The sequence below is a fragment of the Lutjanus erythropterus genome, chromosome 11, assembly GCF_056507025.1.
Source record: "Lutjanus erythropterus isolate fLutEry1 chromosome 11, fLutEry1.hap2, whole genome shotgun sequence".
In the NCBI taxonomy this organism is placed as follows: domain Eukaryota; kingdom Metazoa; phylum Chordata; class Actinopteri; order Lutjaniformes; family Lutjanidae; genus Lutjanus; species Lutjanus erythropterus.
Genome location: NC_139327.1, coordinates 3,043,624 through 3,051,113, shown reverse-complemented (window position 1 = coordinate 3,051,113; position 7,490 = coordinate 3,043,624).

Below are 7,490 nucleotides of genomic sequence, written 5' to 3'. Positions count from 1 at the left end.
ATATCGCCATTTGCAGACATTAAGCCTTCTTATGTTTTATCATCATTTTCTGTGGGGGCACATGGAGAAACATTTTGGGTTTCTTCTCACCCCACTCAGCACTTCACTCACTCTCCCTCTCCCTCTGCTTTCATTTACTGAGAGGTGCTTTGCATTTCTAATCTTCATTCTCAGAGGCAAGAAAGTGGCAAAAATTTAATAAAAGTAAATCAAAGCATTTCAGTATGAAAAAGAAATATTAAGAATATTACATAAAATGTTTCCCCATCTCAGAACTGTTTTGCTCACTTGTCTGTGGAGCTTTCTAATCTCCAGAGATTAGCAAAGGGAACATCTTATGTTGGAATAATGTTTAAAATCCCAGTATAAATCTGGTTAAAGCCTAAAGACACACAAATATACATCGGAAACCGCCACAAAAATGGCCATGCCTGGAATTTGGTAGGATTGCAGGGATTTGGCTGGATTGTAAGGATTTCACAAGGATTGCAAAAATAGGCTGTATGACAATCTAAATAATAACCTAAAATGCTCCAGACAGACAATGTAATATGAGCCAACTGGCACAAATTGCTATTTTTAAAGGGACACTGGGAGATAATTGAAATTGTACACAGTTAATTCTGTGGACACTAATTCTGTAAAAAGATGTTGCTGTTGAATTATTTTTTCCAACAGACCTTTTTCACAGCAGTCAAAAGTGATATAACATAGCAAATGTTACCAATTGTTATGACTTCTAGCTCATGGTGAAAAGGAAAGAAACATAAACCATTACCATAACTGGTAAAAGTAAAGCTTTTAACTGACAGAATTTGGGTCATTAACAAATAGAAATTGTGAGGCAAGCTAACTAGTGCAGTGTTTCCTCTACATTCATTTAGGAGTGGTGGCCCGCCACTCCTAAATCCTAGCCGCCACTCCTTCAAATTTCTTTTTTTTTTTTTTTTATTGTTGACGCAAATACACCACCGCCGCATCTCCTTCAGAACAGACTCCTGTCGGGTACTTGCGAGCACTAAGGTAAACTGCAGATAACTATCTTGCTCAGTATGGAAATATACTTGCGCGTGCTCATTTGCATGATGTTAGCGTTGTTTGGGGGGCGTGGTCGTCAAGCACGTCAAGCACCTAGGCGACAGGGCAGAGTCAGAGGAGCGAATTCCCGAATTACAAATAAACAATAAAGCAGCGAATTACCGGCCGGAGAAGCGGTAGACGTAAGTTATTAGCTTGAGATAACTCGACATAGATTTTACAAGTTAAACAGACGTTCACAATATGTTGATGACCAGCTAACGTTACCTAACTTATTGGTAGTTTAAGTTAATTTGGCCCGGTGCCAACTCAGTGTCGCTAACGTGAGTAAACTAATTGATAGTATTAGGCTAACATTAATATCTACACACCATTATGTAACAACTGACTGCATTTTTCAGATGAGTTTATTGAAATATTTCTCTAAGAAGAGAAACGGAACGCCTGCCGCCGCTGCTGAAAAAAATCCTAGAGGAAACACTAGTGGCTAAAGAAAATCAAGACTACAAAACAGAATCCTCACAAATGTACTTTATGTGGCAAAAACTGAAAGACAATGGAGACAGCACCCTTTATCCCAATGTTTTGAGACAATACCAAACCTACATGCATCAGTTACTGGATCTAGTGCCTAGGCCAGTCCTAGGTGTTACAAAAAAGTGCATCATTCTGTACAAAATTACTCAAATTAATGCAACCATTACTGTTCACAAAACCGGATAGCAAAGCCATTCCTGGGAGCTAACATTACTCTGGGTGAATGCTCTTTTCTGATTGGCTGGCAGGTGTGCCTTAAAACTGTTTGATGCACATGTAGTTTGGCTCAAGTTTAATGACCAGTTGAAATTCATCCCTTACCCAACTTGTAACCATAGCAACATTAAAGAGCACAGCTGTCAAAGCTTACTCCAGATCAACTGCAGCATGTCAGCTGAGTCAGCAACTTGATCAACTGACAACTGGGAAGGAAAGCACACCAATGGCTGATTTTACTTTGCATGTATATGTATGTATGTACCTTTAATTACAGGACAGTTGATATAATATGACAAGAAACAGATAGAGAGAGTTGGGGAATGACATGCAGCAAAGGGCCACAGGTGGGAGTCAAACACATGGTCACTGCAGTGGATTCACGGCCTCAGATGAGTTTAATTGCCTCATTAGAATGCAGTTGGAAAATGTTAGCTGCCAGTGGTGATACAGTGGTTTTTCAGTTAGCCAACATGCACAATAGCAGCACCTTTAATTTCACTGGTAACAGCTGAGTTCTGTCAAGGTGTCAAAACTAAACAAGATGATGGGCCCAAAACATGCAGACGGCGCAAAGCAGAAACAGTTCAAAATGTGTTATGAAAAAAAAAAAAAAAAAAAAAAAGCTTACTTGCAGGGCAGGCAAGTCAAAACTACAGTAAAAAAAAACAAAAACAAAACAACAAAAAAAACAGTCCACCCCAAAAATGACTCAGAAGTCCAACAAATACAACAAAGATTTGAAACACAGGAGATATCAAAAGAATGACAAGAAACTGTCTCAGACACCGAGAAACACAATGACTAAACTGGCAAGGGACTAATCAGGCACAGGTAAAACAAATGCTTATCAAAAAGAGAAGGAGGGGGACAAAGACAGGAAGTAGAATCAAGACCAATGAATACATACAGACATGAAACAGGAACTAACAAAAATCCCCAAACCAAGAAGTGTTTACTTTACTGTTTGATGTCACAGTAGCTGCTCAGAAAAAGGTTCTACTGTGCCTTTTACTCCATTACATTTATTTGCTATGGTTTCTATTTATTTTACAAATTAAGACTAAAAACTAGAAGCTCAGAAAATAGACTACCAAGCTAACATTACTGACGTTACAGTGATAATTAAGTTATGTATCTTTAATAGTGGCTATTTCCTCTATGACTTGCAACAGGAATATTTTTTGCAGAATGAGCACTTTCACTTGGATACTGAAACTACAATTTGGTGCTAATAATAATAATAATAATAATAATAATGAAGATATATGTACTTACTTCAAATCAAGGACTGCTACTTGTGAAGTTAAAGTTAGCCAGCTAACATTAGCACTGTGAAACAGATGTTTGTTGTTATGTAAGCTAATCCTAGCTTTAGTGTATTTTGGCTAAATACTGTCAGCTGATGCAGCTAAATGCAGTTAGAAAATGTTAGCTACAGCAGCTAGCAGTGGGGATAGGTTTCAATCAGACTGAAGGGTGTAATAATGATGATGGATTTACCAGTGTGTTGGACAGGTAAAAAAAAGTGTATTTTTAAAGTGACATCAACCTTTTTCATAGTGTAACCAGTGGTACAAATTAAGGTCCCATTCCATGTCGTGTGGCGGAGTCTTCCCAGTGAGCCAACATGCACAATAGCAGAATTTTGTTTGACCTGAGTGTCAACAGAACCTTAATTAGTATTACAGTGTTTGCCATACAATTTCACATCAAAATGGCTGCTGTGAAAAAGGTCTAATTCAATTTTTTTGATATAATGCTGTGAGCTCCACAAAAATTCAATTCTGTTCTTTTCATTTGTATTAGGCAGGTGTAGGCAGTAATATCAGAGTCAAAACCTGGACAATCAATTCACACCTTTCTGCATAGATGTGTAAGTGAGAAGCAAGAAGATGTTTTCGGTAATTTGCGTGAACCAGCACTTTAAATAAACAAGGGTCCGTGTGAGTAAAAGCATGAGAGTAGATGTTGGCAACCTGACTCATTATGACCAATGCTAACATGATGATGTTTACCATGCTCACTATGTTAGTTTAGTGTGTTAGCCTACTAATATTTGCTAATTAACACTTAACACAAAAATTAGCTTAAAGGTCCAGGTCCAAGATTTAGGGAGCATTTTGCTGCCACTGTAGGTTCTCCTGCATGCTGGTGATGGGAGCGTGAGGCGACAGGTATTCAGTTGGCTGTGATCGGCAAGCTTATTGCTAAATGCCACTAAATTCTATATGCTGCTCCTTTAAGCTCAGTTACTTGGATATAAATTAAAGTACTGAGCAAACTGACCCTTCTTAAATTGAGGACATCTTCTTGGGCTTTGGGAAACACTGATCAACATTGTTCTGACATTTTAAGGATCAAATAACTAATCTATTAATGGTGGATAAAATGAACAGATTAATTGATTATCTACAGTCCTAATACCAAAACATAAGATATACCAAAGATATACTGTTACTTTCCAGCTTTAAGTTATACTGTGATATAAATTTTCAGCCATACCGCTCAGCCCTATCTCACATCTTAACAAAGCTAATGTTAGCAAAATGCTTGCTAACTACTGACGTAGATTAGCTAGCTATTCAGGTAGTGTTTTGTTGTCATTTTCTTTTCATATGTAACTACCTAGCTCATGATTGTTGCAGATTAGCTAGCTGATTAGAACTATTAGTGGAGCACAGAGCAAAAAGAAATAGGGTTTATGAGGGGTCATTTTTAGAGCCTTCACCTGATAGTGACGGAGGAAAAGTCAAGGGATCACCAAAGTTATTAGGATCTATCCTCTGGGGACCATGAATATCTGTACAACTGCCATTCACCAGGAAACACAAATCATCGGAATCACCGTAGACAGTACAACCCATAAGGATATTTTATATGCAGATGATTTATTATTATGCATACAAAACCCATCAACATCACTTCCTGCAGTGTTTAAACTCATAGAAAGATTCTCTTCCATCTCAGGCTATCCCCAAAACCCAGACCTTCTGGAACAATGTAATAACCCTCATCTCTCAAATATTAGACCACAAGATCCAACTTCCCCCCACCCTCTGCCTCTTAGGAGACCTCACACCCATCAGTCACCCACACAAACACCACAACCCCATACTCATGACCTTGACCACTGCAAAAAAGACAATTTTGCTCAACTGGAAATACAGACACAAATTAATAATGTCACAATGGATGGACTTGTTGGCTGAACACATCACAATGGAACAAATCACCGCATCTAATAATAATGTTTGTTTGTTTTTGTTTGTCTGCTCATTGAATGAAGGGGGAAAAATATACATGTACAACTTGTAATACATCAATAGATGTATTGAGATTTTTCAGTCTGGACCACATAAGCAGACCCCCCAACAGACAGACCAACATTGTCACACAATGGTTAAAAAAAGTCATTCCAATTATACCAGAGAGGATAGAAGAGACACATTTAAAAGAAAGCTTGCCAAATGATGTAATAATTATACTGTCCCTCCAGGAAGTTGCAATGTTGCATTGCAACAGTTTATGCAAATTCAGCCCATCCCTGTGACTTCTGCACAGCCTTGCAATTTTGTCCAAACTTTTCAACTTTTACCCAAACTTGACCAATCATCAGCTCCACCACCATAGCAGTCCCCAGCGAAAACATTATCCATGTACACCTCAGTGAGCTCACTCACTGTTTTGTTTTTTATTATTCACAGTTTTTTGTATTTATATCTTTTTTTTTATTTTGTCACTGGTACTAAAAAGAACACAGTCTTTATCACTGTTGTTGACATTCATCAATGGTCGGTGCACCAAACTTGGTGCAAGACTTCTAACACCAGGCAGCTGAATGTCTGTGTTAATGTACAGCAACATTTAAAGACAGACAATCCAATCAGGACATAAACTCTGTAATCAGAGAAATACCAAGGATTGCATTAACTGTATGAAGAAGCTGAGTTTACTGTTGTTTCATCAGTTGGAACCAATGCAACAACACGAAATTCACATTACTGCACTCTTCTGCAATCACACACCTCCTCATGCATGTGGATACCAAGTTACAGAGAATTTGTTACATAATTTCCTGTGTGATGATAAATAACCTGTCCTTCTAACACAAACATGTTGGTTCTTGAGCTGTTTCTTTGTTCTTCAGAAGTTACGCCTCACTTGTATGATGCATGGTAGGCATGTCCTGCACTGCCTGGACCATCACATTTTATACTGAGCTATTTGAGGACATGTTCCTCCCCCTGGCTCCGGATGTTGCTTAAAATCAGAACTGTTGACACACTGACCAGGGGCATGAGAGGGTGATATTAATATGTCTAATTGCTATTAATTAAAGCAGAACATGAGAACATTATTTCACTTTTTTTCTTTTTTTGTGGAACTCAAGAGCCTAAAAGAAATTATGGCATTAAAAATATATATATTTACTTAAATAACAGCGTTAAATCTTATATCATGACCAACATAATACACTGTTGAGGGTTGAAATATTTTCACTTTGGATATTGGAATATCACATTCAAGTGAAAGTAAATGTCAGTTTTAAAATTTTCTATTAAAACTATTTAATTTTCCAGGTACTAAAAGAGACTAATCAGGTTTGCAGCTGACTGTGACCAATGTTTAATTTTTTTTTTTTTTAAGTTCGTAAAACTAAAGGATTCAAGTTTATCTAAAGAAGAAAAGTAAATTATTTCAACTTGAGATGATAGGTCAGCAAAACTTTTAAAAGTTTATTTCAAATCTTAAGAATCTGAGTTGGGCTTTAAACTCAGTGTGCATTGTGTTTTTGTTTTTGTTTTTTGTTTTGTTTTGCAGTGTAGTGTTTCCTGAAAACATTTGAAAAGTTTTGTATCAACAGACTATTGTCAAAAATGACTATCTCATGTTATTATTACAGGCTGAAATGGATCTGTTATATTTATCATCACTATTGGAGGGCTGGCAAATAATCAAAAATTGTAGTTCATTGTTTATCAGTTTTTAGGGGAATCATGTAGTGACAATAGAATTACAACATGTCATAACTTGACACATTTCTGTGGTGTCCTCCAGGCAGATTACAATCCACTACAATGCCTCACAGTAGACTAAATCCAGCATTTTATCAGAATCATCAATAAACTGTAAACTGTAAACAGAGCACACATGCAGACAATCTGCAAAAAAAATCTGATTTACAGTTTATCTTTTGGTGAAGTAAAGTCACCATGCTGCCCTCTGGTGGCTGCATCAAAAATGAGGAACAGAACAGAGACCTTTGTTTCATCAGGGCCCAAAAGTTATGGAAGATTTAAAATGCCTAAAGAAAAAGAAACCAAACAAAGAAATAAAGTTACATACAATACACATTGTGATATGTTTCATTTCATACATGCATTAAATGAATAACGGATTTTAAATGTTCAATTTGTTTTAAAACACTGACTGAATATTTTTTCTTATTGTGACATGAATTTTCTCTGACAGGAATGGATTGTGCTGCTGCATGTCAGACACCACAGGCATGTTTTTGTGAATTCCTGGTCAGTGCTGACAGCTAATTAGCTGTCAACACTTACTGACACAAGCTTAAGTGTCTGTTTGTGCAGCTTCCTGCAGCACAAACAGACACTTCAAAATGCAGACAGTCAAAACGGAACTACATGTACAGGATATAAAAGCATTCCCGTAGCTGATAGCCCACAGGAAAC